Source organism: Scyliorhinus torazame, chromosome 5 (genome assembly GCF_047496885.1).
Source record: "Scyliorhinus torazame isolate Kashiwa2021f chromosome 5, sScyTor2.1, whole genome shotgun sequence".
Lineage (NCBI taxonomy): Eukaryota > Metazoa > Chordata > Chondrichthyes > Carcharhiniformes > Scyliorhinidae > Scyliorhinus > Scyliorhinus torazame.
In genome coordinates, this window is record NC_092711.1 from 123504216 (window position 1) to 123528114 (window position 23899).

A 23899-nucleotide genomic window follows, 5' to 3' on the forward strand; every position below is an offset into this window, starting at 1 on the left:
AGAAGAGAGATTACACAGTCTGATGCTGTTGAACTGAATAAAATGAAACATACAGAGGGCTGCCTGAATCAACTGGAATTAGTCAATAGAGGTAAGTGAATGTCATACCCCTAGACCAACGAGCCCCGGGAAAGTAACAGAAGCACGCTGTTATTGCCATCGAAAGTCGATCTAACATCTGCGGAAAACACTGGAACAACTCAGCGAGTCAGGCGGAATTTGTCGACAGGACAACAAAGCTTGTCTTTCACCATCACCTTTCATTAAAACCGGGACGGGTTAGAAATGTCGGACGTTTTAACCAAGTGAAATCCTGGTGGGAGCAAACAGAACAACAGGAAAGCGCTCTGACAGGGTGCAAGTCAGGAGAGATTAAATGAGAAAAGGCCTAGGGTTCCCTGGCCACAGAGTAAGGTGAGCATCGAATGAGAGAATAATTACACCACAGTATGAGGCCATTCCAGCCGCTGTGTCTGTGCCAGCTCTCAACAACTACCGCCCGGATACAAAGAAGAAGTGGAAACAAGATTCAAACCCAAATCTGCGATGGAAGGACACACAGAATGGGGGCAGCATTTACAGTGTGAGACTGTTGCACACACTATGAGTGTGAAAGCTGTATTGAGCCCAGTGGAAAGATGCGCTGCTGTTCCTCGAGTGTTTGTTGAGCTTCTTTGGAACATTTCAGGAGGGCGAGGTCCGGGAGGTCAGCGTTAAGATGCAGCTCTCCAGTCAGTTCAATTCTCCACTTTGGCTCTGTGGATTAGATGGGTCACGTCCCTGTGAAGTTAACGCAGATCATGTTAAGTTCGATCTAATTTCTACATCTCGTGGTTTTATATGTTGAAACATCTGTTTTTGAAAGAAACAGCAGTCGTCTTGTAATAAGTGGCCTAGCCTCTCAGCCTCACCATGCGAATCTGCAGCAACACAGTGAGGTTGCACATTGTACACGTCCGTTGATTGCCAGCTGTTTCTGTAGTGTAGTGGGTATCACATTCGCCTAACACGCGAAAAGTTCGAAACCGGGCAGAAACATCTCGTACTTCCAGTTTAGTCTGTTGCTGACTATTGCCGCAATCTCGTAACTGGTCTTCATCAACGAGGAATAGCAAAATGCATGCACCCGTATGGTTGTGGTTATTTTCGAAAGCCCTGCCTTCTCAATTTAACTTCCACTTCAAGCATAACTTATCTTCAGGTCTGTAAAGTTCGATTCCTGATTGTTTTATAAGTTGAGACATCGGTTTTAAAGAAACGGCTGTCTTCTTGTAATAAGTGACATGGCCTCTCAGACGAACCATGAGAATCTGCAGCAACACAGTGAGGTTGAACATTGCACAAGTGCATTGTTTACTGCACCGCCAGCGGTTTCTGTCGTGTAGTGGTTAGCACATTCCCCTAACATGCGAAAGGTCCCCGAGGCCATACCGGGTAGAAACATCAAGTGCTTCTCATGTTGTGTGAGTAATGTTTGCACAAAGTACTTTTGTTCCCCCATCTCGTATGTTCGAGGATTATGAGGATTAGTCTCTCATGAGCCACTAAAATAAATTCCACATTAAGTCACAAGCACTGAACTTTCGACAGGCAATGAGAAGAAAATGACCTTCTTATTTTGGATATTCGGAGCTAGTTCATCCACAACAGAATTTCATGCATTTACAAATGCAGATAAACATACTTATTCACCATCTCAAACATGTCTAAATGAACGACAAACGCAACTTACTGCGGATGCTTCATTCTGAAACAAAAACAGAACATACTGGACAATCTCAGCAGGACTGACAGCCTCTGTGGAGCGAGATGGCAGCGGTCGTTCCGGGCCTGGGTGACTCTTTGTCAAAGCTGGAGAACTGGAAATGGGGTCAGATTCAGACTAATGTGGATGGGGCGGGGTTGGCGTGCCCTATTGGGCCTCGATAGAGTGGTCAGCAATAGGTGGAAAATGACGAAAATGTCTCGGACAGAAAGAAAAAGGGAATGTAAATGAGGCTAATCAAGGTGCTGATAGTGGCGCCTCAAGAGATCAGAATGTGTTAATCGCAGAAAGTAAGCAGTGTGTCAGCGAACAATTGGCGACAGGGATCAGATTGCTCAAGTAGGATGGTATGGGCTGGGGGAGGGGGGCAATGCTGAGGGTAAAACATATCAATGCAAGGAATTAAAATAAGATGATGGATACAGATGGTGGAGGGGGAAGAAGCAGATGGTGGAGGGGGAAGAGAGGTTACACAGTCTGATGTTGTTGAACTGAATAAAATGAAACATACAGAGAGCTGCCTGAATCTACTGGAATAAGTCAATAGAAGTAAGTGAATATCCACACATAGACAAGCTTTTAGAAAATGTCTTGATTGTCTCGGGAACGTATTGCTTCCCTGCTGTGTGAGCTCAGCTTCTCAAAGGAAACCCAATGTGAATGAATCCCGCCGAATGCGCCACAGAGGCTCAATAAGGAATAGCAAAATGCATGCACCCGGCTGGGCCAGTGGCGCAATGGATAACGCGTCTGACTACGAATCAGGAGATTTCAGGTTCGACTCCTGGCTGGCTCGGAATTCGAACTTTTGGCGTGCGCTTTAACTCACTGGGTGGGACAGCTGATTCTTGATGCAGAGCAAAGTGAGCAGAACGTCTTCAATTCTCGTATCGAAAGTTGATCCGACATCTGCGGAAGATACCGGAACAACTCAGCGAGTCAGGCGGCATTTGTCGACAGGACAACACAGCTCGTCTTTCACCATCACTTTTCATTAAAACCGGGACGGGTTAGAAATGTCGGACTTTTTAACCAAGTCAAATCCCGGTGGGAGCAAACAGAATAACAGGAAAGCGCTCTGACAGGGTGCAAGTCAGGAGAGATGAAATGAGAAAAGGCCTAGGGTTCCCTGGCCACAGAGTGAGGTGAGCATCGAATGAGAGAATAATTACACCACAGTATGAGGCCATTCCAGCCGCTGTGTCTGTGCCAGCTCTCAGCAACTACCGCCCGGATACAAAGACGAAGTGGAAACAAGATTCAAACCCAAATCTGCGATGGTAGTACACACAGAATGGGGGCAGCATTTACAGTGTGAGACGGTTGCACACACTATGAGTGTGAAAGCTGTATTGAGCCCAGTGGAAAGATGCGCTGCTGTTCCTCGAGTGTTTGTTGAGCTTCTTTGGAACATTTCAGGAGGCCGAGGTCCGGAAGGTCAGCGTTAAGATGCAGCTCTCCAGTCAGTTCAATTCTCCACTTTGGCTCTGTGGATTAGATGGGTCACGTCCCTGTGAAGTTAACGCAGATCATGTTAAGTTCGATCTAATTTCTACATCTCGTGGTTTTATATGTTGAAACATCTGTTTTTGAAAGAAACAGCAGTCGTCTTGTAATAAGTGGCTTAGCCTCTCAGCCTCACCATGCGAATCTGCAGCAACACAGTGAGGTTGCACATTGTACACGTCCGTTGATTGCCAGCTGTTTCTGTAGTGTAGTGGTTATCACATTCGCCTAACATGCGAAAGGTCCCCGGTTCGGAACCGGGGAGAAACATCTCGTATTTCCAGTTTAGTCTGTTGCTGACTATTGCCGCAATCTCGTAACTGGTCTTCATCAACGAGGAATAGCAAAATGCATGCACCCGTCTGGTTGTGGTTATTTACGAAAGCCCTGCATTCTCAATTTAACTTCCACTTCAAGCAAAACATAACTTATCTTCAGGTCTGTAAAGTTCGATTCCTGATTGTTTTATAAGTTGAGACATCGGTTTTAAAGAAACGGCTGTCTTCTTGTAATAAGTGACATGGCCTCTCAGACGAACCATGAGAATCTGCAGCAACACAGTGAGGTTGAACATTGCACAAGTCCATTGATTACTGCACCGCCAGCGGTTTCTGTAGTGTAGTGGTTAGCACATTCCCCTAACATGCGAAAGGTCCCCGGGGCCATACCGGGTGGAAACATCAAGTGCTTCTCATGTTGTGTGAGGAATGTTTGCACAAAGTACTTGTGTTCCCCATCTCGTATGTTCTAGGATTATGAGGATTAGTCTCTCATGAGCCACTAAAATAAATTCCACATTAAGTCACAAGCACTGAATTTTCGACAGGCAATGAGAAGAAAAGGACCTTCTTATTTTGGATATGCGGAGCTAGTTCATCCACAACAGAATTTCATGCATTTACTAATGCAGATAAACCTACTTATTCACCATGTCAAACATGTCTAAATGAACGACAAATGCAACTTACTGCGGATGCTTCATTCTGAAACAAAAACAGAACATACTGGACAATCTCAGCAGGACTGACGGCCTCTGTGGAGCGAGATGGCAGCGGTCGTTCCGGGCCTGGGTGACTCTTTGTCAAAGCTGGAGAACTGGAAATGGGGTCAGATTCAGACAAATGTGGATGGGGCGGGGTTGGCGTGCCCTATTGGGCCTCGATAGAGTGGTCAGCAATAGGTGGAAAATGACGAAAAAGTCTCGGACAGAAAGAAAAAGGGAATGTAAATGAGGCTAATCAAGGCTAACAAAGTTGCTGATAGTGGCGCCTCAAGAGATCAGAATGTGTTAATAGCAGAACAAAGTAAGCAGTGTGTCAGCGAACAATTGGCGACAGGGTTGCTCAAGTAGGATGGTATGGGCTGGGGGGAGGGGCGCAATGCTGAGGGTAAAACATACCAATGGAAGGAATGAAAATAACTTGATGGAAATAAACAGATGGTGGAGGGAGAAGAGAGATTACACAGTCTGATGCTGTTGAACTGAATAAAATGAAACATACAGAGGGCTGCCTGAATCAACTGGAATTAGTCAATAGAGGTAAGTGAATGTCATACCCCTAGACCAACGAGCCCCGGGAAAGTAACAGAAGCACGCTGTTATTGCCATCGAAAGTCGATCTAACATCTGCGGAAAACACTGGAACAACTCAGCGAGTCAGGCGGAATTTGTCGACAGGACAACAAAGCTTGTCTTTCACCATCACCTTTCATTAAAACCGGGACGGGTTAGAAATGTCGGACGTTTTAACCAAGTCAAATCCTGGTGGGAGCAAACAGAACAACAGGAAAGCGCTCTGACAGGGTGCAAGTCAGGAGAGATTAAATGAGAAAAGGCCTAGGGTTCCCTGGCCACAGAGTGAGGTGAGCATCGAATGAGAGAATAATTACACCACAGTATGAGGCCATTCCAGCCGCTGTGTCTGTGCCAGCTCTCAACAACTACCGCCCGGATACAAAGAAGAAGTGGAAACAAGATTCAAACCCAAATCTGCGATGGAAGGACACACAGAATGAGGGCAGCATTCACAGTGTGAGACTGTTGCACACACTATGAATGTGAAAGCTGTATTGAGCCCAGTGGAAAGATGCGCTGCTGTTCCTCGAGTGTTTGTTGAGCTTCTTTGGAACATTTCAGGAGGGCGAGGTCCGGGAGGTCAGCGTTAAGATGCAGCTCTCCAGTCAGTTCAAATCTCCACTTTGGCTCTGTGGATTAGATGGGTCACGTCCCTGTGAAGTTAACGCAGATCATGTTAAGTTCGATCTAATTTCTACATCTCGTGGTTTTATATGTTGAAACATCTGTTTTTGAAAGAAACAGCAGTCGTCTTGTAATAAGTGGCCTCGCCTCTCAGCCTCACCATGCGAATCTGCAGCAACACAGTGAGGTTGCACATTGTACACGTCCGTTGATTGCCAGCTGTTTCTGTAGTGTAGTGGGTATCACATTCGCCTAACACGCGAAAAGTTCGAAACCGGGCAGAAACATCTCGTACTTCCAGTTTAGTCTGTTGCTGACTATTGCCGCAATCTCGTAACTGGTCTTCATCAACGAGGAATAGCAAAATGCATGCACCCGTATGGTTGTGGTTATTTTCGAAAGCCCTGCCTTCTCAATTTAACTTCCACTTCAAGCATAACTTATCTTCAGGTCTGTAAAGTTCGATTCCTGATTGTTTTATAAGTTGAGACATCGGTTTTAAAGAAACGGCTGTCTTCTTGTAATAAGTGACATGGCCTCTCAGACGAACCATGAGAATCTGCAGCAACACAGTGAGGTTGAACATTGCACAAGTGCATTGATTACTGCACCGCCAGCGGTTTCTGTCGTGTAGTGGTTAGCACATTCCCCTAACATGCGAAAGGTCCCCGAGGCCATACCGGGTAGAAACATCAAGTGCTTCTCATGTTGTGTGAGTAATGTTTGCACAAAGTACTTTTGTTCCCCCATCTCGTATGTTCGAGGATTATGAGGATTAGTCTCTCATGAGCCACTAAAATAAATTCCACATTAAGTCACAAGCACTGAACTTTCGACAGGCAATGAGAAGAAAATGACCTTCTTATTTTGGATATTCGGAGCTAGTTCATCCACAACAGAATTTCATGCATTTACAAATGCAGATAAACATACTTATTCACCATCTCAAACATGTCTAAATGAACGACAAACGCAACTTACTGCGGATGCTTCATTCTGAAACAAAAACAGAACATACTGGACAATCTCAGCAGGACTGACAGCCTCTGTGGAGCGAGATGGCAGCGGTCGTTCCGGGCCTGGGTGACTCTTTGTCAAAGCTGGAGAACTGGAAATGGGGTCAGATTCAGACTAATGTGGATGGGGCGGGGTTGGCGTGCCCTATTGGGCCTCGATAGAGTGGTCAGCAATAGGTGGAAAATGACGAAAATGTCTCGGACAGAAAGAAAAAGGGAATGTAAATGAGGCTAATCAAGGTGCTGATAGTGGCGCCTCAAGAGATCAGAATGTGTTAATCGCAGAAAGTAAGCAGTGTGTCAGCGAACAATTGGCGACAGGGATCAGATTGCTCAAGTAGGATGGTATGGGCTGGGGGAGGGGGGCAATGCTGAGGGTAAAACATATCAATGCAAGGAATTAAAATAAGATGATGGATACAGATGGTGGAGGGGGAAGAAGCAGATGGTGGAGGGGGAAGAGAGGTTACACAGTCTGATGTTGTTGAACTGAATAAAATGAAACATACAGAGAGCTGCCTGAATCTACTGGAATAAGTCAATAGAAGTAAGTGAATATCCACACATAGACAAGCTTTTAGAAAATGTCTTGATTGTCTCGGGAACGTATTGGTTCCCTGCTGTGTGAGCTCAGCTTCTCAAAGGAAACCCAATGTGAATGAATCCCGCCGAATGCGCCACAGAGGCTCAATAAGGAATAGCAAAACGCATGCACCCGGCTGGGCCAGTGGCGCAATGGATAACGCGTCTGACTACGAATCAGGAGATTCCAGGTTCGACTCCTGGCTGGCTCGGAATTCGAACTTTTGGCGTGCGCTTTAACTCACTGGGTGGGACAGCTGATTCTTGATGCAGAGCAAAGTGAGCAGAACGTCTTCAATTCTCGTATCGAAAATTGATCCGACATCTGCGGAAGATACTGGAACAACTCAGCGAGTCAGGCGGGATTTGTCGACAGGACAACACAGCTCGTCTTTCACCGTCACTTTTCATTAAAACCGGGACGGGTTAGAAATGTCGGACGTTTTAACCAAGTCAAATCCCGGTGGGAGCAAACAGAATAACAGGAAAGCGCTCTGACAGGGTGCAAGTCAGGAGAGATGAAATGAGAAAAGGCCGAGGGTTCCCTGGCCACAGAGTGAGGTGAGCATCGAATGAGAGAATAAGTACACCACAGTATGAGGCCATTCCAGCCGCTGTGTCTGTGCCAGCTCTCAGCAACTACCGCCCGGATACAAAGACGAAGTGGAAACAAGATTCAAACCCAAATCTGCGATGGTACTACACACAGAATGGGGGCAGCATTTACAGTGTGAGACGGTTGCACACACTATGAGTGTGAAAGCTGTATTGAGCCCAGTGGAAAGATGCGCTGCTGTTCCTCGAGTGTTTGTTGAGCTTCTTTGGAACATTTCAGGAGGCCGAGGTCCGGAAGGTCAGCGTTAAGATGCAGCTCTCCAGTCAGTTCAATTCTCCACTTTGGCTCTGTGGATTAGATGGGTCACGTCCCTGTGAAGTTAACGCAGATCATGTTAAGTTCGATCTAATTTCTACATCTCGTGGTTTTATATGTTGAAACATCTGTTTTTGAAAGAAACAGCAGTCGTCTTGTAATAAGTGGCCTAGCCTCTCAGCCTCACCATGCGAATCTGCAGCAACACAGTGAGGTTGCACATTGTACACGTCCGTTGATTGCCAGCTGTTTCTGTAGTGTAGTGGTTATCACATTCGCCTAACGCGCGAAAAGTCCCCGGTTCGAAACCGGTCAGAAACATCTCGTATTTCCAGTTTAGTCTGTTGCTGACTATTGCCGCAATCTCGTAACTGGTCTTCATCAACGAGGAATAGCAAAATCCATGCACCCGTCTGGTTGTGGTTATTTACGAAAGCCCTGCGTTCTCAATTTAACTTCCACTTCAAGCAAAACATAACTTATCTTCAGGTCTGTAAATTTCGATTCCTGATTGTTTTATAAGTTGAGACATCGGTTTTAAAGAAACGGCTGTCTTCTTGTAATAAGTGACATGGCCTCTCAGACGAACCATGAGAATCTGCAGCAACACAGTGAGGTTGAACATTGCACAAGTCCATTGATTACTGCACCGCCAGCGGTTTCTGTAGTGTAGTGGTTAGCACATTCCCCTAACATGCGAAAGGTCCCCGGGGCCATACCGGGTAGAAACATCAAGTGCTTCTCATGTTGTGTGAGGAATGTTTGCACAAAGTACTTGTGTTCCCCATCTCGTATGTTCTAGGATTATGAGGATTAGTCTCTCATGAGCCACTAAAATAAATTCCACATTAAGTCACAAGCACTGAATTTTCGACAGGCAATGAGAAGAAAAGGACCTTCTTATTTTGGATATGCGGAGCTAGTTCATCCACAACAGAATTTCATGCATTTACTAATGCAGATAAACATACTTATTCACCATCTCAAACATGTCTAAATGAACGACAAATGCAACTTACTGCGGATGCTTCATTCTGAAACAAAAACAGAACATACTGGACAATCTCAGCAGGACTGACGGCCTCTGTGGAGCGAGATGGCAGCGGTCGTTCCGGGCCTGGGTGACTCTTTGTCAAAGCTGGAGAACTGGAAATGGGGTCAGATTCAGACAAATGTGGATGGGGCGGGGTTGGCGTGCCCTATTGGGCCTCGATAGAGTGGTCAGCAATAGGTGGAAAATGACGAAAAAGTCTCGGACAGAAAGAAAAAGGGAATGTAAATGAGGCTAATCAAGGCTAACAAAGTTGCTGATAGTGGCGCCTCAAGAGATCAGAATGTGTTAATAGCAGAACAAAGTAAGCAGTGTGTCAGCGAACAATTGGCGACAGGGTTGCTCAAGTAGGATGGTATGGGCTGGGGGGAGGGGCGCAATGCTGAGGGTAAAACATACCAATGGAAGGAATGAAAATAACTTGATGGAAATAAACAGATGGTGGAGGGAGAAGAGAGATTACACAGTCTGATGCTGTTGAACTGAATAAAATGAAACATACAGAGGGCTGCCTGAATCAACTGGAATTAGTCAATAGAGGTAAGTGAATGTCATACCCCTAGACCAACGAGCCCCGGGAAAGTAACAGAAGCACGCTGTTATTGCCATCGAAAGTCGATCTAACATCTGTGGAAAACACTGGAACAACTCAGCGAGTCAGGCGGAATTTGTCGACAGGACAACAAAGCTTGTCTTTCACCATCACCTTTCATTAAAACCGGGACGGGTTAGAAATGTCGGACGTTTTAACCAAGTCAAATCCTGGTGGGAGCAAACAGAACAACAGGAAAGCGCTCTGACAGGGTGCAAGTCAGGAGAGATTAAATGAGAAAAGGCCTAGGGTTCCCTGGCCACAGAGTGAGGTGAGCATCGAATGAGAGAATAATTACACCACAGTATGAGGCCATTCCAGCCGCTGTGTCTGTGCCAGCTCTCAACAACTACCGCCCGGATACAAAGAAGAAGTGGAAACAAGATTCAAACCCAAATCTGCGATGGAAGGACACACAGAATGGGGGCAGCATTTACAGTGTGAGACGGTTGCACACACTATGAGTGTGAAAGCTGTATTGAGCCCAGTGGAAAGATGCGCTGCTGTTCCTCGAGTGTTTGTTGAGCTTCTTTGGAACATTTCAGGAGGCCGAGGTCCGGAAGGTCAGCGTTAAGATGCAGCTCTCCAGTCAGTTCAATTCTCCACTTTGGCTCTGTGGATTAGATGGGTCACGTCCCTGTGAAGTTAACGCAGATCATGTTAAGTTCGATCTAATTTCTACATCTCGTGGTTTTATATGTTGAAACATCTGTTTTTGAAAGAAACAGCAGTCGTCTTGTAATAAGTGGCCTAGCCTCTCAGCCTCACCATGCGAATCTGCAGCAACACAGTGAGGTTGCACATTGTACACGTCCGTTGATTGCCAGCTGTTTCTGTAGTGTAGTGGGTATCACATTCGCCTAACACGCGAAAAGTTCGAAACCGGGCAGAAACATCTCGTACTTCCAGTTTAGTCTGTTGCTGACTATTGCCGCAATCTCGTAACTGGTCTTCATCAACGAGGAATAGCAAAAATGCATGCACCCGTATGGTTGTGGTTATTTTCGAAAGCCCTGCCTTCTCAATTTAACTTCCACTTCAAGCATAACTTATCTTCAGGTCTGTAAAGTTCGATTCCTGATTGTTTTATAAGTTGAGACATCGGTTTTAAAGAAACGGCTGTCTTCTTGTAATAAGTGACATGGCCTCTCAGACGAACCATGAGAATCTGCAGCAACACAGTGAGGTTGAACATTGCACAAGTGCATTGATTACTGCACCGCCAGCGGTTTCTGTCGTGTAGTGGTTAGCACATTCCCCTAACATGCGAAAGGTCCCCGAGGCCATACCGGGTAGAAACATCAAGTGCTTCTCTTGTTGTGTGAGAAATGTTTGCACAAAGTACTTTTGTTCCCCCATCTCGTATGTTCGAGGATTATGAGGATTAGTCTCTCATGAGCCACTAAAATAAATTCCACATTAAGTCACAAGCACTGAACTTTCGACAGGCAATGAGAAGAAAATGACCTTCTTATTTTGGATATTCGGAGCTAGTTCATCCACAACAGAATTTCATGCATTTACAAATGCAGATAAACATACTTATTCACCATCTCAAACATGTCTAAATGAACGACAAACGCAACTTACTGCGGATGCTTCATTCTGAAACAAAAACAGAACATACTGGACAATCTCAGCAGGACTGACAGCCTCTGTGGAGCGAGATGGCAGCGGTCGTTCCGCGCCTGGGTGACTCTTTGTCAAAGCTGGAGAACTGGAAATGGGGTCAGATTCAGACTAATGTGGATGGGGCGGGGTTGGCGTGCCCTATTGGGCCTCGATAGAGTGGTCAGCAATAGGTGGAAAATGACGAAAATGTCTCGGACAGAAAGAAAAAGGGAATGTAAATGAGGCTAATCAAGGTGCTGATAGTGGCGCCTCAAGAGATCAGAATGTGTTAATCGCAGAAAGTAAGCAGTGTGTCAGCGAACAATTGGCGACAGGGATCAGATTGCTCAAGTAGGATGGTATGGGCTGGGGAGGGGGGCAATGCTGAGGGTAAAACATATCAATGCAAGGAATTAAAATAAGATGATGGATACAGATGGTGGAGGGGGAAGAAGCAGATGGTGGAGGGGGAAGAGAGGTTACACAGTCTGATGTTGTTGAACTGAATAAAATGAAACATACAGAGAGCTGCCTGAATCTACTGGCATAAGTCAATAGAAGTAAGTGAATATCCACACATAGACAAGCTTTTAGAAAATGTCTTGATTGTCTCGGGAACGTATTGGTTCCCTGCTGTGTGAGCTCAGCTTCTCAAAGGAAACACAATGTGAATGAATCCCGCCGAATGCGCCACAGAGGCTCAATAAGGAATAGCAAAATGCATGCTCCCGGCTGGGCCAGTGGCGCAATGAATAACGCGTCTGAGTACGAATCAGGAGATTCCAGGTTCGACTCCTTGCTGGCTCGGAATTCGAACTTTTGGCGTGCGCTTTAACTCACTGGGTGGGACGGCTGATTCTTGATGCAGAGCAAAGTGAGCAGAACGTCTTCAATTCTCGTATCGAAAGTTGATCCGACATCTGCGGAAGATACTGGAACAACTCAGCGAGTCAGGCGGGATTTGTCGACAGGACAACACAGCTCGTCTTTCACCATCACTTTTCATTAAAACCGGGACGGGTTAGAAATGTCGGACGTTTTAACCAAGTCAAATCCCGGTGGGAGCAAACAGAATAACAGGAAAGCGCTCTGACAGGGTGCAAGTCAGGAGAGATTAAATGAGAAAAGGCCTTGGGTTCCCTGGCCACAGAGTGAGGTGAGCATCGAATGAGAGAATAATTACACCACAGTATGAGGCCATTCCAGCCGCTGTGTCTGTGCCAGCTCTCAGCAACTACCGCCCGGATACAAAGACGAAGTGGAAACAAGATTCAAACCCAAATCTGCGATGGTAATACACACAGAATGGGGGCAGCATTTACAGTGTGAGACGGTTGCACACACTATGAGTGTGAAAGCTGTATTGAGCCCAGTGGAAAGATGCGCTGCTGTTCCTCGAGTGTTTGTTGAGCTTCTTTGGAACATTTCAGGAGGCCGAGGTCCGGGAGGTCAGCGTTAAGATGCAGCTCTCCAGTCAGTTCAATTCTCCACTTTGGCTCTGTGGATTAGATGGGTCACGTCCCTGTGAAGTTAACGCAGATCATGTTAAGTTCGATCTAATTTCTACATCTCGTGGTTTTATATGTTGAAACATCTGTTTTTGAAAGAAACAGCAGTCGTCTTGTAATAAGTGGCCTAGCCTCTCAGCCTCACCATGCGAATCTGCAGCAACACAGTGAGGTTGCACATTGTACACGTCCGTTGATTGCCAGCTGTTTCTGTAGTGTAGTGGTTATAACATTCGCCTAACACGCGAAAGGTCCCCGGTTCGAAACCGGGCAGAAACATCTCGTATTTCCAGTTTAGTCTGTTGCTGACTATTGCCGCAATCTCGTAACTGGTCTTCATCAACGAGGAATAGCAAAATGCATGCACCCGTCTGGTTGTGGTTATTTACGAAAGCCCTGCATTCTCAATTTAACGAACACTTCAAGCAAAACATAACTTATCTTCAGGTCTGTAAAGTTCGATTCCTGATTGTTTTATAAGTTGAGACATCGATTCAAACAAATGTGGATGGGGCGGGGTTGGCGTGCCCTATTGGGCCTCGATAGAGTGGTCAGCAATAGGTGGAAAATGACGAAAAAGTCTCGGACAGAAAGAAAAAGGGAATGTAAATGAGGCTAATCAAGGCTAACAAAGTTGCTGATAGTGGCGCCTCAAGAGATCAGAATGTGTTAATAGCAGAACAAAGTAAGCAGTGTGTCAGCGAACAATTGGCGACAGGGTTGCTCAGGTAGGATGGTATGGGCTGGGGGGAGGGGCGCAATGCTGAGCGTAAAACATACCAATGGAAGGAATGAAAATAACTTGATGGAAATAAACAGATGGTGGAGGGAGAAGAGAGATTACACAGTCTGATGCTGTTGAACTGAATAAAATGAAACATACAGAGGGCTGCCTGAATCAACTGGAATTAGTCAATAGAGGTAAGTGAATGTCATACCCCTAGACCAACGAGCCCCGGGAAAGTAACAGAAGCACGCTGTTATTGCCATCGAAAGTCGATCTAACATCTGCGGAAAACACTGGAACAACTCAGCGAGTCAGGCGGAATTTGTCGACAGGACAACAAAGCTTGTCTTTCACCATCACCTTTCATTAAAACCGGGACGGGTTAGAAATGTCGGACGTTTTAACCAAGTCAAATCCTGGTGGGAGCAAACAGAACAACAGGAAAGCGCTCTGACAGGGTGCAAGTCAGGAGAGATTAAATGAGAAAAGGCCTAGGGTTCCCTGGCCACAGAGTGAGGTGAGCATCGAATGAGAGAATAATTACACCACAGTATGAGGCCATTCCAGCCGCTGTGTCTGTGCCAGCTCTCAACAACTACCGCCCGGATACAAAGAAGAAGTGGAAACAAGATTCAAACCCAAATCTGCGATGGAAGGACACACAGAATGGGGGCAGCATTTACAGTGTGAGACGGTTGCACACACTATGAGTGTGAAAGCTGTATAGAGCCCAGTGGAAAGATGCGCTGCTGTTCCTCGAGTGTTTGTTGAGCTTCTTTGGAACATTTCAGGAGGCCGAGGTCCGGGAGGTCAGCGTTAAGATGCAGCTCTCCAGTCAGTTCAATTCTCCACTTTGGCTCTGTGGATTAGATGGGTCACGTCCCTGTGAAGTTAACGCAGATCATGTTAAGTTCGATCTAATTTCTACATCTCGTGGTTTTATATGTTGAAACATCTGTTTTTGAAAGAAACAGCAGTCGTCTTGTAATAAGTGGCCTAGCCTCTCAGCCTCACCATGCGAATCTGCAGCAACACAGTGAGGTTGCACATTGTACACGTCCGTTGATTGCCAGCTGTTTCTGTAGTGTAGTGGGTATCACATTCGCCTAACACGCGAAAAGTTCGAAACCGGGCAGAAACATCTCGTACTTCCAGTTTAGTCTGTTGCTGACTATTGCCGCAATCTCGTAACTGGTCTTCATCAACGAGGAATAGCAAAATGCATGCACCCGTATGGTTGTGGTTATTTTCGAAAGCCCTGCCTTCTCAATTTAACTTCCACTTCAAGCATAACTTATCTTCAGGTCTGTAAAGTTCGATTCCTGATTGTTTTATAAGTTGAGACATCGGTTTTAAAGAAACGGCTGTCTTCTTGTAATAAGTGACATGGCCTCTCAGACGAACCATGAGAATCTGCAGCAACACAGTGAGGTTGAACATTGCACAAGTCCATTGATTACTGCACCGCCAGCGGTTTCTGTCGTGTAGTGGTTAGCACATTCCCCTAACATGCGAAAGGTCCCCGAGGCCATACCGGGTAGAAACATCAAGTGCTTCTCATGTTGTGTGAGTAATGTTTGCACAAAGTACTTTTGTTCCCCCATCTCGTATGTTCGAGGATTATGAGGATTAGTCTCTCATGAGCCACTAAAATAAATTCCACATTAAGTCACAAGCACTGAACTTTCGACAGGCAATGAGAAGAAAATGACCTTCTTATTTTGGATATTCGGAGCTAGTTCATCCACAACAGAATTTCATGCATTTACAAATGCAGATAAACATACTTATTCACCATCTCAAACATGTCTAAATGAACGACAAACGCAACTTACTGCGGATGCTTCATTCTGAAACAAAAACAGAACATACTGGACAATCTCAGCAGGACTGACAGCCTCTGTGGAGCGAGATGGCAGCGGTCGTTCCGGGCCTGGGTGACTCTTTGTCAAAGCTGGAGAACTGGAAATGAGGTCAGATTCAGACTAACGTGGATGGGGCGGGGTTGGCGTGCCCTATTGGGCCTCGATAGAGTGGTCAGCAATAGGTGGAAAATGACGAAAATGTCTCGGACAGAAAGAAAAAGGGAATGTAAATGAGGCTAATCAAGGTACTGATAGTGGCGCCTCAAGAGATCAGAATGTGTTAATCGCAGAAAGTAAGCAGTGTGTCAGCGAACAATTGGCGACAGGGATCAGATTGCTCAAGTAGGATGGTATGGGCTGGGGGAGGGGGGCAATGCTGAGGGTAAAACATATCAATGCAAGGAATTAAAATAAGATGATGGATACAGATGGTGGAGGGGGAAGAAGCAGATGGTGGAGGGGGAAGAGAGGTTACACAGTCTGATGTTGTTGAACTGAATAAAATGAAACATACAGAGAGCTGCCTGAATCTACTGGAATAAGTCAATAGAAGTAAGTGAATATCCACACATAGACAAGCTTTTAGAAAATGTCTTGATTGTCTCGGGAACGTATTGGTTCCCTGCTGTGTGAGCTCAGCTTCTCAAAGGAAACACAATGTGAATGAATCCCGCCGAATGCGCCACAGAGGCTCAATAAGGAATAGCAAAATGCATGCTCCCGGCTGGGCCAGTGGCGCAATGGATAACGCGTCTGACTACGAATCAGGAGATTCCAGGTTCGACTCTCCTTGCTGGCTCGGAGTTCGAACTTTTGGCGTGCGCTTTAACTCACTGGGTGGGACGGCTGATTCTTGATGCAGAGCAAAGTGAGCAGAACGTCTTCAATTCTCGTATCGAAAGTTGATCCGGCATCTGCGGAAGATGCTGGAACAACTCAGCGAGTCAGGCGGGATTTGTCGACAGGACAACACAGCTCGTCTTTCACCATCACTTTTCATTAAAACCGGGACGGGTTAGAAATGTCGGACGTTTTAACCAAGTCAAATCCCGGTGGGAGCAAACAGAATAACAGGAAAGCGCTCTGACAGGGTGCAAGTCAGGAGAGATTAAATGAGAAAAGGCCTTGGGTTCCCTGGCCACAGAGTGAGGTGAGCATCGAATGAGAGAATAATTACACCACAGTATGAGGCCATTCCAGCCGCTGTGTCTGTGCCAGCTCTCAGCAACTACCGCCCGGATACAAAGACGAAGTGGAAACAAGATTCAAACCCAAATCTGCGATGGTAATACACAGAATGGGGGCAGCATTTGCAGTGTGAGACTGTGGCACACACTATGAGTGTGCAAGCTGTATTGAGCCCAGTGGAAAGATGCGCTGCTGTTCCTCGAGTGTTTGTTGAGCTTCTTTGGAACATTTCAGGAGGCCGAGGTCCGGGAGGTCAGCGTTAAGATGCAGCTCTCCAGTCAGTTCAATTCTCCACTTTGGCTCTGTGGATTAGATGGGTCACGTCCCTGTGAAGTTAACGCAGATCATGTTAAGTTCGATCTAATTTCTACATCTCGTGGTTTTATATGTTGAAACATCTGTTTTTGAAAGAAACAGCAGTCGTCTTGTAATAAGTGGCCTAGCCTCTCAGCCTCACCATGCGAATCTGCAGCAACACAGTGAGGTTGCACATTGTACACGTCCGTTGATTGCCAGCTGTTTCTGTAGTGTAGTGGTTATCACATTCGCCTAACATGCGAAAGGTCCCCGGTTCGAAACCGGGCAGAAACATCTCGTATTTCCAGTTTAGTCTGTTGCTGACTATTGCCGCAATCTCGTAACTGGTCTTCATCAACGAGGAATAGCAAAATGCATGCACCCGTCTGGTTGTGGTTATTTACGAAAGCCCTGCATTCTCAATTTAACTTCCACTTCAAGCAAAACATAACTTATCTTCAGGTCTGTAAAGTTCGATTCCTGATTGTTTTATAAGTTGAGACATCGGTTTTAAAGAAACGGCTGTCTTCTTGTAATTAGTGACATGGCCTCTCAGACGAACCATGAGAATCTGCAGCAACACAGTGAGGTTGCACATTGTACACGTCCGTTGATTGCCAGCTGTTTCTGTAGTGTAGTGGTTGTCACATTCGCCTAACATGCGAAAGGTCCCCGGTTCGAAACCGGGCAGAAACATCTCGTATTTCCAGTTTAGTCTGTTGCTGACTATTGCCGCAATCTCGTAACTGGTCTTCATCAACGAGGAATAGCAAAATGCATGCACCCGTCTGGTTGTGGTTATTTACGAAAGCCCTGCATTCTCAATTTAACTTCCACTTCAAGCAAAACATAACTTATCTTCAGGTCTGTAAAGTTCGATTCCTGATTGTTTTATAAGTTGAGACATCGGTTTTAAAGAAACGGCTGTCTTCTTGTAATAAGTGACATGGCCTCTCAGACGAACCATGAGAATCTGCAGCAACACAGTGAGGTTGAACATTGCACAAGTCCATTGATTCCTGCACCGCCAGTGGTTTCTGTAGTGTAGTGGTTAGCACATTCCCCTAACATGCGAAAGGTCCCCGGGGCCATACCGGGTAGAAACATCAAGTGCTTCTCATGTTGTGTGAGGAATGTTTGCACAAAGTACTTGTGTTCCCCATCTCGTATGTTCTAGGATTATGAGGATTAGTCTCTCATGAGCCACTAAAATAAATTCCACATTAAGTCACAAGCACTGAATTTTCGACAGGCAATGAGAAGAAAAGGACCTTCTTATTTTGGATATGCGGAGCTAGTTCATCCACAACAGAATTTCATGCATTTACTAATGCAGATAAACCTACTTATTCACCATGTCAAACATGTCTAAATGAACGACAAATGCAACTTACTGCGGATGCTTCATTCTGAAACAAAAACAGAACATACTGGACAATCTCAGCAGGACTGACGGCCTCTGTGGAGCGAGATGGCAGCGGTCGTTCCGGGCCTGGGTGACTCTTTGTCAAAGCTGGAGAACTGGAAATGGGGTCAGATTCAGACAAATGTGGATGGGGCGGGGTTGGCGTGCCCTATTGGGCCTCGATAGAGTGGTCAGCAATAGGTGGAAAATGACGAAAATGTCTCGGACAGAAAGAAAAAGGGAATGTAAATGAGGCTAATCAAGGCTAACAAAGTTGCTGATAGTGGCGCCTCAAGAAATCAGAATGTGTTAATAGCAGAACAAAGTAAGCAGTGTGTCAGCGAACAATTGGCGACAGGGTTGCTCAGGTAGGATGGTATGGGCTGGGGGGAGGGGCGCAATGCTGAGCGTAAAACATACCAATGGAAGGAATGAAAATAACTTGATGGAAATAAACAGATGGTGGAGGGAGAAGAGAGATTACACAGTCTGATGCTGTTGAACTGAATAAAATGAAACATACAGAGGGCTGCCTGAATCAACTGGAATTAGTCAATAGAGGTAAGTGAATGTCATACCCCTAGACCAACGAGCCCCGGGAAAGTAACAGAAGCACGCTGTTATTGCCATCGAAAGTCGATCTAACATCTGCGGAAAACACTGGAACAACTCAGCGAGTCAGGCGGAATTTGTCGACAGGACAACAAAGCTTGTCTTTCACCATCACCTTTCATTAAAACCGGGACGGGTTAGAAATGTCGGACGTTTTAACCAAGTCAAATCCTGGTGGGAGCAAACAGAACAACAGGAAAGCGCTCTGACAGGGTGCAAGTCAGGAGAGATTAAATGAGAAAAGGCCTAGGGTTCCCTGGCCACAGAGTAAGGTGAGCATCGAATGAGAGAATAATTACACCACAGTATGAGGCCATTCCAGCCGCTGTGTCTGTGCCAGCTCTCAACAACTACCGCCCGGATACAAAGAAGAAGTGGAAACAAGATTCAAACCCAAATCTGCGATGGAAGGACACACAGAATGGGGGCAGCATTTACAGTGTGAGACTGTTGCACACACTATGAGTGTGAAAGCTGTATTGAGCCCAGTGGAAAGATGCGCTGCTGTTCCTCGAGTGTTTGTTGAGCTTCTTTGGAACATTTCAGGAGGGCGAGGTCCGGGAGGTCAGCGTTAAGATGCAGCTCTCCAGTCAGTTCAATTCTCCACTTTGGCTCTGTGGATTAGATGGGTCACGTCCCTGTGAAGTTAACGCAGATCATGTTAAGTTCGATCTAATTTCTACATCTCGTGGTTTTATATGTTGAAACATCTGTTTTTGAAAGAAACAGCAGTCGTCTTGTAATAAGTGGCCTAGCCTCTCAGCCTCACCATGCGAATCTGCAGCAACACAGTGAGGTTGCACATTGTACACGTCCGTTGATTGCCAGCTGTTTCTGTAGTGTAGTGGGTATCACATTCGCCTAACACGCGAAAAGTTCGAAACCGGGCAGAAACATCTCGTACTTCCAGTTTAGTCTGTTGCTGACTATTGCCGCAATCTCGTAACTGGTCTTCATCAACGAGGAATAGCAAAATGCATGCACCCGTATGGTTGTGGTTATTTTCGAAAGCCCTGCCTTCTCAATTTAACTTCCACTTCAAGCATAACTTATCTTCAGGTCTGTAAAGTTCGATTCCTGATTGTTTTATAAGTTGAGACATCGGTTTTAAAGAAACGGCTGTCTTCTTGTAATAAGTGACATGGCCTCTCAGACGAACCATGAGAATCTGCAGCAACACAGTGAGGTTGAACATTGCATAAGTGCATTGTTTACTGCACCGCCAGCGGTTTCTGTCGTGTAGTGGTTAGCACATTCCCCTAACATGCGAAAGGTCCCCGAGGCCATACCGGGTAGAAACATCAAGTGCTTCTCATGTTGTGTGAGGAATGTTTGCACAAAGTACTTGTGTTCCCCATCTCGTATGTTCTAGGATTATGAGGATTAGTCTCTCATGAGCCACTAAAATAAGTTCCACATTAAGTCACAAGCACTGAACTTTCGACAGGCAATGAGAAGAAAATGACCTTCTTATTTTGGATATTCGGAGCTAGTTCATCCACAACAGAATTTCATGCATTTACAAATGCAGATAAACATACTTATTCACCATCTCAAACATGTCTAAATGAACGACAAACGCAACTTACTGCGGATGCTTCATTCTGAAACAAAAACAGAACATACTGGACAATCTCAGCAGGACTGACAGCCTCTGTGGAGCGAGATGGCAGCGGTCGTTCCGGGCCTGGGTGACTCTTTGTCAAAGCTGGAGAACTGGAAATGAGGTCAGATTCAGACTAACGTGGATGGGGCGGGGTTGGCGTGCCCTATTGGGCCTCGATAGAGTGGTCAGCAATAGGTGGAAAATGACGAAAATGTCTCGGACAGAAAGAAAAAGGGAATGTAAATGAGGCTAATCAAAGTACTGATAGTGGCGCCTCAAGAGATCAGAATGTGTTAATCGCAGAAAGTAAGCAGTGTGTCAGCGAACAATTGGCGACAGGGATCAGATTGCTCAAGTAGGATGGTATGGGCTGGGGGAGGGGGGCAATGCTGAGGGTAAAACATATCAATGCAAGGAATTAAAATAAGATGATGGATACAGATGGTGGAGGGGGAAGAAGCAGATGGTGGAGGGGGAAGAGAGGTTACACAGTCTGATGTTGTTGAACTGAATAAAATGAAACATACAGAGAGCTGCCTGAATCTACTGGAATAAGTCAATATAAGTAAGTGAATATCCACACATAGACAAGCTTTTAGAAAATGTCTTGATTGTCTCGGGAACGTATTGGTTCCCTGCTGTGTGAGCTCAGCTTCTCAAAGGAAACACAATGTGAATGAATCCCGCCGAATGCGCCACAGAGGCTCAATAAGGAATAGCAAAATGCATGCACCCGGCTGGGCCAGTGGCGCAATGGATAACGCGTCTGACTACGAATCAGGAGATTCCAGGTTCGACTCCTTGCTGGCTCGGAATTCGAACTTTTGGCGTGCGCTTTAACTCACTGGGTGGGACGGCTGATTCTTGATGCAGAGCAAAGTGAGCAGAACGTCTTCAATTCTCGTATCGAAAGTTGATCCGACATCTGCGGAAGATACTGGAACAACTCAGCGAGTCAGGCGGGATTTGTCGACAGGACAACACAGCTCGTCTTTCACCATCACTTTTCATTAAAACCGGGACGGGTTAGAAATGTCGGACGTTTTAACCAAGTCAAATCCCGGTGGGAGCAAACAGAATAACAGGAAAGCGCTCTGACAGGGTGCAAGTCAGGAGAGATTAAATGAGAAAAGGCCTTGGGTTCCCTGGCCACAGAGTGAGGTGAGCATCGAATGAGAGAATAATTACACCACAGTATGAGGCCATTCCAGCCGCTGTGTCTGTGCCAGCTCTCAGCAACTACCGCCCGGATACAAAGACGAAGTGGAAACAAGATTCAAACCCAAATCTGCGATGGTAATACACACAGAATGGGGGCAGCATTTACAGTGTGAGACGGTTGCACACACTATGAGTGTGAAAGCTGTATTGAGCCCAGTGGAAAGATGCGCTGCTGTTCCTCGAGTGTTTGTTGAGCTTCTTTGGAACATTTCAGGAGGCCGAGGTCCGGGAGGTCAGCGTTAAGATGCAGCTCTCCAGTCAGTTCAATTCTCCACTTTGGCTCTGTGGATTAGATGGGTCACGTCCCTGTGAAGTTAACGCCGATCATGTTAAGTTCGATCTAATTTCTACATCTCGTGGTTTTATATGTTGAAACATCTGTTTTTGAAAGAAACAGCAGTCGTCTTGTAATAAGTGGCCTAGCCTCTCAGCCTCACCATGCGAATCTGCAGCAACACAGTGAGGTTGCACATTGTACACGTCCGTTGATTGCCAGCTGTTTCTGTAGTGTAGTGGTTATCACATTCGCCTAACATGCGAAAGGTCCCCGGTTCGAAACCGGGCAGAAACATCTCGTATTTCCAGTTTAGTCTGTTGCTGACTATTGCCGCAATCTCGTAACTGGTCTTCATCAACGAGGAATAGCAAAATGCATGCACCCGTCTGGTTTTGGTTATTTACGAAAGCCCTGCATTCTCAATTTAACTTCCACTTCAAGCAAAACATAACTTATCTTCAGGTCTGTAAAGTTCGATTCCTGATTGTTTTATAAGTTGAGACATCGGTTTTAAAGAAACGGCTGTCTTCTTGTAATAAGTGACATGGCCTCTCAGACGAACCATGAGAATCTGCAGCAACACAGTGAGGTTGAACATTGCACAAGTCCATTGATTACTGCACCGCCAGCGGTTTCTGTAGTGTAGTGGTTAGCACATTCCCCTAACATGCGAAAGGTCCCCGGGGCCATACCGGGTAGAAACATCAAGTGCTTCTCATGTTGTGTGAGGAATGTTTGCACAAAGTACTTGTGTTCCCCATCTCGTATGTTCTATGATTATGAGGATTAGTCTCTCATGAGCCACTAAAATAAATTCCACATTAAGTCACAAGCACTGAATTTTCGACAGGCAATGAGAAGAAAAGGACCTTCTTATTTTGGATATGCGGAGCTAGTTCATCCACAACAGAATTTCATGCATTTACTAATGCAGATAAACCTACTTATTCACCATGTCAAACATGTCTAAATGAACGACAAATGCAACTTACTGCGGATGCTTCATTCTGAAACAAAAACAGAACATACTGGACAATCTCAGCAGGACTGACGGCCTCTGTGGAGCGAGATGGCAGCGGTCGTTCCGGGCCTGGGTGACTCTTTGTCAAAGCTGGAGAACTGGAAATGGGGTCAGATTCAGACAAATGTGGATGGGGCGGGGTTGGCGTGCCCTATTGGGCCTCGATAGAGTGGTCAGCAATAGGTGGAAAATGACGAAAAAGTCTCGGACAGAAAGAAAAAGGGAATGTAAATGAGGCTAATCAAGGCTAACAAAGTTGCTGATAGTGGCGCCTCAAGAGATCAGAATGTGTTAATAGCAGAACAAAGTAAGCAGTGTGTCAGCGAACAATTGGCGACAGGGTTGCTCAAGTAGGATGGTATGGGCTGGGGGGAGGGGCGCAATGCTGAGGGTAAAACATACCAATGGAAGGAATGAAAATAACTTGATGGAAATAAACAGATGGTGGAGGGAGAAGAGAGATTACACAGTCTGATGCTGTTGAACTGAATAAAATGAAACATACAGAGGGCTGCCTGAATCAACTGGAATTAGTCAATAGAGGTAAGTGAATGTCATACCCCTAGACCAACGAGCCCCGGGAAAGTAACAGAAGCACGCTGTTATTGCCATCGAAAGTCGATCTAACATCTGCGGAAAACACTGGAACAACTCAGCGAGTCAGGCGGAATTTGTCGACAGGACAACAAAGCTTGTCTTTCACCATCACCTTTCATTAAAACCGGGACGGGTTAGAAATGTCGGACGTTTTAACCAAGTCAAATCCTGGTGGGAGCAAACAGAACAACAGGAAAGCGCTCTGACAGGGTGCAAGTCAGGAGAGATTAAATGAGAAAAGGCCTAGGGTTCCCTGGCCACAGAGTGAGGTGAGCATCGAATGAGAGAATAATTACACCACAGTATGAGGCCATTCCAGCCGCTGTGTCTGTGCCAGCTCTCAACAACTACCGCCCGGATACAAAGAAGAAGTGGAAACAA

At 45.8% G+C, this 23899-nt stretch overlaps 9 non-coding genes across 9 annotated transcripts; all 9 read left to right on the forward strand.

Annotated features, from left to right (window-relative positions):
- The first annotated feature begins 2488 nt into the window (after positions 1-2488).
- Positions 2489-2561, forward strand: trnar-acg (transfer RNA arginine (anticodon ACG)). The gene has a single exon. It is a non-coding gene; the product is annotated as a tRNA-Arg (tRNA).
- A 907-nt stretch (positions 2562-3468) lies between these two features.
- trnav-aac (transfer RNA valine (anticodon AAC)) lies at positions 3469-3541 on the forward strand. Its single transcript has one exon. It is a non-coding gene; the product is annotated as a tRNA-Val (tRNA).
- A 3667-nt stretch (positions 3542-7208) lies between these two features.
- Positions 7209-7281, forward strand: trnar-acg (transfer RNA arginine (anticodon ACG)). The gene has a single exon. It is a non-coding gene; the product is annotated as a tRNA-Arg (tRNA).
- A 907-nt stretch (positions 7282-8188) lies between these two features.
- On the forward strand, positions 8189-8261 carry trnav-aac (transfer RNA valine (anticodon AAC)). The gene has a single exon. It is a non-coding gene; the product is annotated as a tRNA-Val (tRNA).
- A 4647-nt stretch (positions 8262-12908) lies between these two features.
- On the forward strand, positions 12909-12981 carry trnav-aac (transfer RNA valine (anticodon AAC)). Its single transcript has one exon. It is a non-coding gene; the product is annotated as a tRNA-Val (tRNA).
- Positions 12982-17000: 4019 nt separating this feature from the next.
- On the forward strand, positions 17001-17073 carry trnav-aac (transfer RNA valine (anticodon AAC)). Its single transcript has one exon. It is a non-coding gene; the product is annotated as a tRNA-Val (tRNA).
- Positions 17074-17402: 329 nt separating this feature from the next.
- trnav-aac (transfer RNA valine (anticodon AAC)) lies at positions 17403-17475 on the forward strand. The gene has a single exon. It is a non-coding gene; the product is annotated as a tRNA-Val (tRNA).
- Positions 17476-21141: 3666 nt separating this feature from the next.
- trnar-acg (transfer RNA arginine (anticodon ACG)) lies at positions 21142-21214 on the forward strand. Its single transcript has one exon. It is a non-coding gene; the product is annotated as a tRNA-Arg (tRNA).
- A 907-nt stretch (positions 21215-22121) lies between these two features.
- On the forward strand, positions 22122-22194 carry trnav-aac (transfer RNA valine (anticodon AAC)). Its single transcript has one exon. It is a non-coding gene; the product is annotated as a tRNA-Val (tRNA).
- Positions 22195-23899: the final 1705 nt, after the last annotated feature.